The 12,603-nt window shown below is 44.0% G+C and overlaps 1 protein-coding gene across 14 annotated transcripts in view; it reads right to left on the reverse strand.

The window, feature by feature from the left end:
• Positions 1–12,603, reverse strand: part of FBRSL1 (fibrosin like 1) — a 760,769-nt gene that overhangs the window by 75,174 nt on the left and 672,992 nt on the right. The window lies entirely within an intron of this gene.

Genomic DNA, 12,603 nt, shown 5'->3' on the forward strand with positions numbered 1-12,603 from the left:
TCAAGTACATCCTCCTGTCTCTTTTATTTAGGCACCCATGCAACACACAAGCTATTTTATTCATGATTCTTCATATGAAAATACAAATGAATTGGCTATCAAGCTGAAGTAACAACATTTCAAAGTCTCTCTTGTTGAAAATAAACCTCTTCTCTTACTGAAAACACAAATCGTAGTTGTGTAGTGACAGTGCAAGCTATAGCCATATGCATCTGCACAAATAGAGGTGTTACATATATCATATCAAATCACAGACACAGCTGCTATGCAGCTGCTATGGTTATGAAACAAAGCAACTTCTTTCTATAGGAAGTCTGTCTCAGTATAATGCAGCCCCGTTTACAAAATTTGAACTCCATCATACTGTACTTGTGCTCCTCACAGCTCTAGGAAGTAGTTAAGAAATCCAATTAACCTAAACCTTGTAAACAGCTTCATGATAATCGGGGTCACTGTGTTGCAACCAGGATGATAATGACAGACATTTAAAAAACGCTTCATGGTAAATAAAGCTTTTATTGGCTAATTTGATGACTTTTTTCCAGTTATCAAAGTACGTCTACTTCAGCATAAACAAATTTATTGTTTATCACTAGCTGATTATTATCTGGTCAATAAAAGGGTCCATAGAGAATGACAAGCTAATTTTTGGACAGGTGGGTATTATCAACATGTTACTCATCTCAGTGTGATAATTATTACTATATTCTCCAAGTTTGCATCAAACTGAATAAAAATATGATACAGACAGAACCAAATTGGAGAAGCTAAATATATATATAAAAAACCCCAGCCTCAATACTGCTTTAAAAAATAATTAATTCAACTCAGGGCTGAACTAAGTTGATTTTCTTTTTGATTTTACTGATTTTATTCTAAGGTGCCCCTGGGAGGTTTGCATGATAAGTGCGCTATGACTTGTATTGCACTGTTACATATTTTAGACAGTGATTTAGAAAGAGACAGTAAAAATGCAGCAAGATCCGCAGCAGATATAATCAGAAAGTCATCTCTACCACTATTATTTCTAAGGCCTGGTCTACACGACGCGTTTAAACTGATTTTAGCAGCATTAAACCGATTTAACGCTGCACCCGTCCACACAACGAGGCCCTTTATATCAATATAAAGGGCTCTTTAAACCGGTTTCTGTTCTCCTCCCCGACGAGAGGAGTAGCGCTAAAATCGGTATTATCATATCAGATTAGGGTTAGTGTGGCCGCAAATCGATGGTATTGGCCTCCAGGCGGTATCCCACAGTGCACCATTGTTGGCCTCCAGGCGGTATCCCACAGTGCACCATTGTGACTGCTCTGGACAGCAATCTGAGCTCTGATGCAGTGGCCAGGTGGACAGGAAAAGCCCCGCGAACTTTTGAATTTAATTTCCTGTTTGCCCAGCGTGGAGCTCTGATCAGCACAGGTGACGATGCAGTCCCAAATCCAAAAAGAGCTCCAGCATGGACTGTACTGGAGATACTGGATCTGACCGCTATATGGGGAGACAAATCTGTTCTATCAGAGCTTCATTACAGAAGACAAAATGCCAAAGCATTTGAAAAAAATCTCCAGGTTATGATACAGAGTCCACAGCACAGTGCTGCGTGACAAGCGTAACGGAAAGCCAAACAATCAAATGGACGCTCATGGAGGTAGGGAGGGTGTACTGAGGACTCCAGCTATCCCACAGTCCCCAGCAGTCTCCGAAAAGCATTTGCATTCTTGGCTGAGCTCCCAATGCCTGTAGGGTCAAACACATTGTCCGAGGTGGTTCAGGGTATAGCTCGTTAATTTACCCCCCCCCCGTGAAAGAAAAGGGAAAAACATCGTTTTTTGACTTTTTTCAATGTCACCCTATGTCTACTGCATGCTGCTGGTAGACGCGATGCTGCGGCAGTGAACAGCAGTATCCTCTCCCCTCCCCTCCCCTCCCTGGTGGCAGACGGTACAATATGACTGCTATCCGTTGTCATCATCAGCCTGTGAGTGCTCCTGGCTGGCTTCAGGTGAGGTTGGCCAGGGGCGCCTGGGTAAAAATAGGAATGACTCCCGGTCATTCCCAGTAGATGGTACAGAACGGCTGGTAACCGTCTTCATCATAGCAACTGGAGGCTGAGCTCCATCAGTCCCCTCCCTTTCACGTGTAAAGAAAAGATTCTGTACTGCCTGGACTATCATAGCAGCTGGAGGCTGCCTCCCCCTCATTTTATCTCATTAACAAGTCAGTGTTTCTTATTCCTGCATTCTTTATTACTTCATCACATAAATGGGGAGACACTGCAACGGTAGCCCAGGAGGGTTGGAGGAGCAGGGAAGCAACTGGTGGGGTTGTTGCAGGGGCACCCCCTAGAATGGCATGTAGCTCATCATTTCTGCGGGATCTGACAAGGAGCGGCTGTGCTCTCTAGTACATTGGTTCTCTAGTACACTTGCCCCACATTCTAGGCAGGACTGACTCTATTTTAAGATACCATAAAGGAGGGATTGACTTGGGGAGTCATTCCCATTTTTGTCTTTGCGACCCCGGCCGACCTCAGCTAGGGGCACCCAGGACAGCAGCAGAGGGTACAAAGTGACTGATAACCGTCATCTCATCGCCAATTTACAATGGCATGGCAGACGGTACAGAACAACTGATAACCGTCTCTGCTATCTTGCAAAGGCAAATGAATGCTGCTGTGTAGCGCGGCAGTACCGCATCTGTTAGCAATATCCAGTAGACATACAGTGACAGTAAAAAAAAGCTGAATGGGCTCCATGGTTGCCGTGCTATGGCGTCTGCCAGGGCAATCCAGGGAAAAAGGGCACGAAATGATTGTCTATCGTTGCTTTCACGGAGGAAGGAATGAGTGATGACATTTATTCAGAATCACCCGCGACACTGTTTTTGCACCATCATGCATTGGGGTCTCAACCCAGAATTCCAATGGCGGGGGAGACTGCAGGAACTATGGGATAGCTACGGGATAGCTACCCACAGTGCAACGCTCCAGAAATCGACGCTAGCCTCGGACCATGGACGCACACCGCCGAATTAATGTGCTTAGTGTGGCTGCGTGCACTCGACTTCATACAATCTGTTTTACAAAACCGGTTTATGTAAAATCGGAATAATCCCAGTGTAGACATACCCTAAGGAACACAAAGTCACAATCTGCAGCGATCATACTGAATGCTATAAAAAACAGAGGGAAGGCAACATGAAACAATGCTGAGGTTGAGACAGCAACCCACAAAATAAGTAAGGAGATTCTGACTGGAGCCTGCCTCTTCAGTCTTGGTGTGTATGGCCACTGCATGCCTTCTATCAAAATGATCCAAGATGATGGACCAAATTCTGCCTTGAATTACACTTGTATCACCTTTGCTGCATGGGTGAAGCTGAGGGCAGAATTTACTCCTTGATTTTGGCTAGTTATTTACCACTACACCGTAATGCTGCAATGGCAACAGTGTATAAAATAGTTTAGCGACAGCTCTGAATTTATTATCCATGATTAAGACCTTCTTCCATATATTGTCAAACAACATCCACCACCACCAGACAGAAAATAGGAATGCATCTGAATCAAAACCCTGGGTCTACACACTAGGAATGTTTGAAGTTTGGGCTGAATATTGCAGCTCAGTCACTGCTTCTAAAACCAACAACTTACAAGACATAAACCTTCATACCTAGTGTTTACATTAAGATTTGCATGAGTTTATAGAGATCTTGGCCCTTAAGCCAAAAACAGTACTGATCTGGAGGCAATTTCTGAAACAGTAAATGCCTGCACTACAGTTTATTCAAGGAATTACTCTAAAGTCAGTGAGCAAGTTGAGGAAGGCAGAAATGAGACAGAATTTGAATACATCATTCAATTCCATTACTCACCCTTTAAAGAAAATGGACACAAAAAACCTATGGATCTGAGCAAGCCCACTAATGAGTGCAAAAATCTAGCAAACCAAAGCATATGCTAAAGCCATTGCCCTCCCACATTTTCTGCTGTTTCAAGCAATTAATTTGCATATGTTTCAGAAGGAATTTTTTTTTTTTTTAAAAGCAGAATTCTCCCCTGAGAGCAATTCAGCCAGTTAAGAGCCCTTTACATGGATGGCTCAAGCCATCCAGGAATTCATGTGTGCGAGTGTTTGGTTTAGGAGCATGAAACTAAGGGATTTCCTTTCCTCCTCTCCTCACCCACCTGAAGCAAAGTCTCAAGAACGGGGGAGGGCAGTCACAGGGTTACAGAGCAAAATGGTTTGTGTACCCCTGGAGTCTTTTGCTCCTTACCAGATTTTATTTTCATCACTGGATGATGCAGACAGACATTCTCAGCCTGAAGCCTACAGACTGAATACACTTCTAGTCTTGCTTGTGCATTTGGTGCTTGTCCTCCTCTTAACTACTCTTCTCTTTCATTTGCACTGGATACAGCACAGCCAGAGGAAGATATGTTTTACTAAAGCTGTCACTTTGGTAAGACCTCTTTCTCTATGAGATAGGGGGCTCAATATTTTTCGTGTATTGTAGACTTTTTCTCTGACTCTTTCCCCAAAATAAGCATGCATGTGCAGGGCTTCCCAGAGGATTCAGGGGGCCTGGGTTCTTTGGCGGTGGGAGGCCCCTGCTGAAGACCCAGCACTTCGGTGGTGGGTCCCGGGGTGGAAGGACCCCCCGCTGCGGGTCTTCGGGGAACTTCAGCGGCGGGTCCCGGAGCGGAAGGACCCCCTGCCGCCGAACACCCAGAGCGGAAGAAGCTCCGGGGCCCAGGCCTCGAGAGTGTCTTCCGGGGACCCTGAAGCGAGTGATGGACCACACTCTAGGGGCCCCAAAAAACTCTCATGGGGGCCCCTGTGGGGTCCAGGGCAAATTGCCCTACTCGCCCCCACCCTTCTGGGCAGCCCTGTGCATGTGCGCAAACACACAACTTCACAGGATAGTAAAGAGTCTTCAAGGTGGTTCACACAGCTGAATCACATCAAACTTTTTAAGATCCTTCCAGTTCCATTTAAGGGAGCCTGCAGATTTGTACCATGCCTTTTTTTTTTTTGGGGCGGGGAGGGGAGGAGGCGGCTTATTCATCAGGGTTGCTGACAACTGCCAATTCACCGCTGCTGTTTTGATTTGATTTCCTTCTCCCTCTCCAACGTCCTACCTTCCCCAGTTCTAAAGAGGAAAAGCATCCACCCGGCTCTGTGGCTTAACTTTAAATGGTGTTGAAACTACTACACATAACTACTCTTTCCCACGCCCACCCCCAGAAATAAAAAAAAGAAAACCCATGCTCCGTTTCCTCATTCTCTTGCTCCTTGTGCACACAAACTAACAGCAAACAGAACACATTGTGGCTCATGTTTTCAACTCTTGCTAATAGAAGCCCCAGCAAAGGCAGTTTTTGCTTTAATAATGGAAGGTGGAAACCACAAATGATGCAGCACATCCTTTCTCCCTAAAGACAAATACTGAGGTATAATTAAATCCATGCCTCATTTATCCTGATTCCTGCTGACACAGGACATCTGAAAGGTGTAGCCCTTTTACAGATTAATAATTTAAAGATTATATATAACAAAGAACTATAGCATCACACAAAAAAGACAGCACAATAAAACCATGTCAGGCCTCCCAGTAGTTACTGATTTTTCCCCCCCAGCCTAAAAAAATTGTTAATGGGGAATCAATGCTTGCTTGGCATTGAAAATAAAGGCCATATAGATCTTCCTGGAGTAGAAAACACCAGTTTCCCAATCCAGAACTGATTCATCAAACAACATAGCTCTGCTGTACACTGGCCCCAGTCCTGCTGCTTCAAGCACCTGACCACAAGGCACTTTTCTGCTAGCTAGCTCTAAATTTTGGGTTCACAAAGAGCAAAACTGTATGGTGACAAAGGCCAGGTGGACTACTTCTGTATATGTAAGAACCAAATCTTTGTCCCACACTCAGCCACATTTCCCTTTGGGGGAGAGAAGAAAGAAGGTTGTAAAATGTAGCTTAATTTTCATTTTTGGAAAGGCTGCACACCTTCTGTTGCAGCTAGGATCCAATCCCAAGAAAGGCTATTCTCACAACAACACTCACCCAGCTGAAACCAACGAGTGCTGGAAATCTCACAAAAAAGGCCTCTTCTTGGGAGGCTTCCAAACTAAAAGGGATGGGGATATATTCTGAGAAGCCTCCAGAGCAGACCTGCAAAATTTGGAGGTTCATCAATTACTAGGCTGTCTCTTCCTGCTTTTCATCCTCCTTTTGCTCTTTTTTCTTTGATTTTACCCACCTCTTCTGAGCTGCTGTGGCTACTATATGGCTTGTTCAGTGGAGAATTTCACCATATGTGGGTGGCTAATGCTTTTGCTCAATGCAAGTTGTTTCTGGAAGTCCCTTTTTCCTGCTTTATACCAAATTCCTTCCTTCAGTGCTAGGAGCAGACAACTAACTAGTTTTTCTAAAGTAAATGGCAATTGATACACATGGGAAGATGCAAAAGTAGCTTAGAGTTCCCCCAAACCGTCCAGTAAACAAGGAAGCATCAAACACAGGAAAGGATACAGGAGAAATGTAATGATCTGTGGACAGCATTGCATATATTTTGAGGGGACGTGTAACAGTTGAAGAAGCTGTTAGAACTTTGAATCTTTCAAAAACGGCATCCGCATCTGACAGAAACTTCTGATGCATTAATACAAATAAAATAAAAACAATAAAGTCAGCTAGAAAAACTATGAGAACTGCAAGTTGATCATTTCGCACAACATCACAAGAGAAATCAATCTGAGGTGCAAAGCATGTGACTGATCTTTTCTTGAAACCTTCTAGGAAGCATTATTGTTGATGGGGACAGGGCTAATTAACTGACCAATGGCGAATATTAGACAGCTGTGCTGCAAGAAGAAACAGGATACACTACACACACTCCAGCTACATTTTGCTTTTTGATCATCCTTGGACTGTGAAGACACTGTCCCCATGTGACCTTTACATAGAATTTATGGTCTAGATTTTCAGAAGGGCTCAGCACCCAACAGCTCCCATTTGGGGACCTAAATAATGGGAACCCTTGGCCATGGGGCACTTTTGAAAATCTTCTTAGGTGCCTAAATGGGAAATAAGCTCTTTTGAAAGCGTAACTCCAGTTGCTGAAATGGAGGAGAACTTGTGAAAAGCTGGCCACTCACCTCTAAGCCAAAGGCTGTATCTATTTAAATGCCAAGCTCACTAATAACAAATGAGAACCCCTAAGCAAGAAAGAATTCCAGATTTGGGCAATATTGGCAAAAGAATGCATTGTGCTGATCTATCTAAAACACAATACAAAAACTTTTGCCGTGCTGCAGTCACCTGATAACACACTGTGGTGAAATCTGCACTATGAACTACACTCAACAGGCAACTCGTTGATAAAGTGACCGCCTTAAAATAGCCTAAAGGTTTCCAGTACAATCCTGACCTTTCATTAAAGGCCTTTCTATGAGCAACTGATAGGTGTTGGGCACTAGGGGTGAAGGTTCACTTTAACAGAGACTTTACTAGTAACAGGAAGCTTCTTGGACTATATTCTGTTCCTGCCAAATGTCAGGCAAAGCCCCAAAGTCAAGTTAATTGACAAAAGCAGTGTGTGCACGCAGTAATATTGCTGTCACGGAAAAGGGCACTTCATAGCACACCTTTTTTCTATTCAAAAAGGCATCACCTCTGCCCCTTTTCCACTTGAACGGTTTTATTTCTCAGTAGCACCAGAACGCCAGTGAGCACGGATTTCTTGTGCTTAACTTCCTTGTCCTTGGGCCAGCATCCTCAATGTTGGCACAGTTCTGGGACTAGTCAGCTGCACTAGGCTGTGGGGAGCCTGAAAGCACAAGACACAGGGGCAGTTCACTGCTGCACTTCACTGTGTATACCACACACCATGTGCCTACCAGTGCAAAGTGGACCTGATCAGAATAGCAAGGGAACATTTTACACCCAGGTTGCACTTACGTACATGAGTGCATAAGCTGCAGGACTATGGTGAATCAAGCCCATAATTCTGAAATGTAGGTCCTATATTTATGGCTATTTTTTCACGCTACTCTCTTGGCAACAGAATGGTGTGTTGCACAGAAAAACAAAACAACATTTTGAATCCAGAGCACTTTCCCCACCGCTTTACAATCATTCTGAAGGTGGTTAAATTATTTTGGATTAAACAGTAACTGTAATTGTACAACATGTGCCACTCAGATCTCTCGGTTGCACAGACGTGCCCTCCTTTCCATGCTGGAAGAGAAGTCTTTGCTGACATGATGCTCTGGAAGCAGCAGGATGCCTGACCTACAAGCATGTCTGTTATCTGAGCCTCAGGGCAGAGGCCTGCTAACTTCTCTTCCCTCCTTGCTCCCTTCTGTCATCTCCCCCACAAACCCACCCCTAGAGAGCATCTACAGCCTACTGTTTCCCTTTCCTATTCCCTCTGTTAGCCATGCTTTGTGATTCTGCTTCCTCTCAGCAATTACTACCTCCCGGAGGAAAAGGCCAAACTCCTCCTCCGCCCCAGCCTCGCTCCACAGCACTAGCTTTGTCTCTGGACAATATAAGTAAATAAATAAATGCATTTCTTTAAAAAAGGTCAGAAAGTTCATGGGGCCTCGACAAGACTGGTCCTGCAGCTGTGGAAGGCCCCCTAAGCTGTTCTCAGAGACACTGAGCAGAGAGAAGCATTTCCAGCTGTCCTTGTTAAACACAGCCCAGAAGCTTCACTTTACATTTTAGCCTGTGTGTCCTTAGTTACTTTAAATGAAATTGCACTATGGGGTAATATTCTCTCATCTCAGTACCCTTCTCACGGAGACTAACCCCAAGTGCTGCTGGGGCTCATCACAGTTTTACACTCCTCTTTTCCTTTCCTAATTGGCACAGGTATTTTCTTTATCACGTGCCCATCCACTGTGTTTTTCAGATCTTCCACACCAAAGACATGCTAGATAATCAGGGGAAAAGCCAATAGTTCTGGAGGTGAAACAGACATTGTGCTTGTTTCTCCTCCAACTCTTCCCAGTAGGAAATTATTTTAAATTGTGATAAATGGCAAGATTACACTTGGCTCTTCTTTAGGCTCTCTTCTTAATTCCCTCCCAGTGGCTAAGAGCACCAGCTCTGTCTCTGGACAATATTTGTCTATGAATTATAATAAGGGGAGAGTTTTCTGGACATCTCATTTGACCAGGTTGTGTCCTCTCCCTGCAGATTAGTGATGGGAAAGACTCACTATGTTAAAGTCAGCTAATCCGCCCCACAGCCAGTGCAGAACTATTCCTTATGGTGCATTTTTCCAGTGTTTTGCCCAGCCTACTTCGAAACATCTCAGATTATGGTGCTTTGAAACCTTCTCCTGAAAGGCTACTGTACTCCATGACAAGAGCTCACCGTTAGGACAGTTTTTCTGATATTCAGTCTGTATTTGCTGTCTAAATTTCATTGCATGACCCCCATGATGCTGATATATAGCCATAGAGTTGGCTACTGTTTCAGCTTTCATTACAAAATGTAGGAGGAAACTTGTCTATGACTAGGAAAGGTTGGGAACATTGTAATAATACACTACTACACTAGTTTGTATTATTGTCATTACAGCTTGCAACTATCCAGCCAGGTTATCATTTGGCTGGGACACAGACTTTATTTGCATTAAATCAAAGGAATCAAAGGAAAGGACTCTGTAGAATTACCTAAAATTTCTTATAATTCAAAGGCTGCATCACGGAGAGGAGAGACGGGGGGAGGGCAGGAAATGTCTTGCAAATGACAGGTGGCAGACTGTTGTTAGGTACCCACCAAATTACTCTGCTGCTCCCAGGGCTGAGTTGGCATTTCATTATCCCAGCTCTTCTGGAAGGATGCAGACATAAATTCACACCTCGTGTCCTGGTTTCCATCAAACTGAGTAAGAATGCAAATGCTGGCACCGATGGGGAACGCCAAGCAAGGCTTGGCACATTAGAATAAACTCCTAACTGTGGTCCTTGCCAGCTATCTGCATTTATCATTGAAATGGCCTGCCAGACAGGACTTGGCAACCAAGGGAAAAAACGGGTGGGAGGGGGAGGAAGAGGAAGGGCCAGATCTGCACTGCCAAGCAATTCATTTCTGTACCTCCTGCCATCATTGTAAGGGCAACCTCAATTTTAATTTTCCCCTTTTAACCAATCATGGGTCACCCAAATCCCTCCTGGAACCTTCAACTACACAAACTGCTGCAAACCACATTCCAGAGGCCGAGAGGATTTTGCAAGACATCTGATTTCATGTAAAGGTTACGGTCTGAGAACGGCTGCAATTCAAAAAGGCTCCAAATAACAATCTGCATTGGCAGGCAACAAAGGAACAGCTTCTGTGATCTGCCACATGTTGTCATCTGTCCTCAGATAACAGGAGTATTATTAATGAGGTCAGCAATGGAAGAGTTACTTGGATTCGGCTGAACTAAGGAGCTGATACGAATTCAATAAAATATTCCTCCCTTCAATTTTTAGGAATATATCCTCGATTACATAAAAAATAAAAATAATATATGTTAAATGAATGGGAATGTTTGACTGTAATCACCCTCGCCACATAAGCAAAGTAAATGCTTCTCATTTTGCCTTGACTCACTCCAACTTGCCTAGCTTTCCTCCATGGAATGGAAGATCATACCTAGCTCCTTCAGAGATTGCTGCAATCCTTTATGGTTCTGAATTTTCTGGCTTTTGAAGTTAGAAGAAAAGTTATCTTTACATGATTTGTGTAGAGGCTGGACACATACTCACATATAGTCTGGCATTTTATATACGTGCACTCACACATACATTATCTATATTTTAGGAACACACAAACTTACTTATTGGTACCCCCTCAGATATTTTGCATTCCCTTTGCATCCAGCCACTTTGTGCAAGTTACACTTCCTGCTAAACAGTCCCATACTGAGTTAGCGCCAAATCTACGTCTAAAGAATCAGGCTAACTGCTGTAAAAATTGGTTAGTGGAATTTGTGTGATGCATGAAAGGATTTGTGTAGTTCTACTAGCCAGATTCATGGTGTATGACATGTTCATACCATAGACACACCACTTCTGGCAGAAGCTCCATTGTCTTTTACATTTGTGAGATCTGAGTGTTATCTGGCTTATTCTGGGTTAGGAGGTCATGGAATTTATAAGGGGAAAGGCTATTGAAATCTGCTATATTATCTTCACCATCCCAAAAAGGAGCTTCTTTGCAGAAGGCTCTTTTTGTTGTTTCTAATTCACTGCTCCAAAATATTTCTTGGCTGTATCCCAGGGCTGTAGCCTTATCTGCCCATCCCCCATGGCAGACGTACAGCAGCTGTTGAGGCTTATCACGGCTGCCTGTCCACCGAGTTTACAAATTAACACCCTATCGAGGCTGCACAAGGGCTGATTAATCAGAGAGAGGCAGTCTGAGGACCTTTATCACGTTAAGCGGCTGCTGGGAGTGAAGGCACAAATCTCTCTGGAGGCCAGAGATGCCTTACAAATGAAAGAGCAGGAGGAGGAAGAGGAGGAAGATGCAATAGTAAGGGAATCAGATATTTTGGAGATAGTGATGGCGGAGGCAATGGATTAGGGGGAGGGAGTGGGCTGGAGGGGAACACCAGTACATTATGACAGCTAAAAAAAGTTAATGAACAGCCTATACCTCATGATTCTAGCTTTCCCTCCCCAGGCTATAATTTAGCCTATTGCTCCTTTGCTCCAGAGGACAATAAACATTTATTATGTTAAACACATAACTGTGCTGCACAAAAGCACTGTTCTTTCTGGGGTCCACTCCTTTCACAGCTGTTCAAACCAAAGGAAGGAAGGGGCATTTAAGTGTGTGTGTGTGGGGAAGGTGCCACTTGTGTATAGAAAATAATTCAGTTTGGTCAGAAAAAGCTCACCCAATGTTGAGGCAGGCTGGGTGTTGGTGTTGGGTTTCTAGACAACTGTGAGCATGTCCCAGACAATCCTCCAGGGATGAAGAACACTAACCCTTAAGAAGGTGATCTGACGTTGCATTTTCCCTTTGATACAGGAGGTTTTTCAGACTGAGCAGAGATCCTGAGTTGCCAAGCTCAGGCCCAGAGCAGAACTTTCCCTCAAATTTGTGGTGTTCAGATTCAGTTTTTGGTTTGGCCCACTCTAGACATAAAAGACCAGTGACAACATTCAGACCCATCCCTATAATTAAAATCCAGTGGCCCAATTTTCAAACATGGATGACTCAACAGGATGCTGAAATCCCACACTGAAAGGTTCCTGGCTAAAGAGATAAAACTCCTTTCCCCTTGGGGGGCCGTCCATTTCCATATCTGTACATTTCATTCAGGGCGAAGAGAATACAGCGCTTCACCAGTGCTTAACATATACACAATGCATTCTTGGAACCATGCTGGAAGCTATGTTCCGGGAATACGCTAAGCCCCCTTGCCAAGCACAAAGGGTACATCTTTATAAAGGTGTGACCAGAGTGCTGGGATGAATGCCCACCACGTTCCTTTCTCACTCCTGGAGTTGCTGACAGCAGCTGCAACCATGAACTACAGTAAGAGTGTAACTCGGGTAGCTTTTGCTGCACATGCAATTTTTCCTTCTT

Source organism: Gopherus flavomarginatus, chromosome 15 (genome assembly GCF_025201925.1).
Source record: "Gopherus flavomarginatus isolate rGopFla2 chromosome 15, rGopFla2.mat.asm, whole genome shotgun sequence".
NCBI lineage: Eukaryota > Metazoa > Chordata > Testudines > Testudinidae > Gopherus > Gopherus flavomarginatus.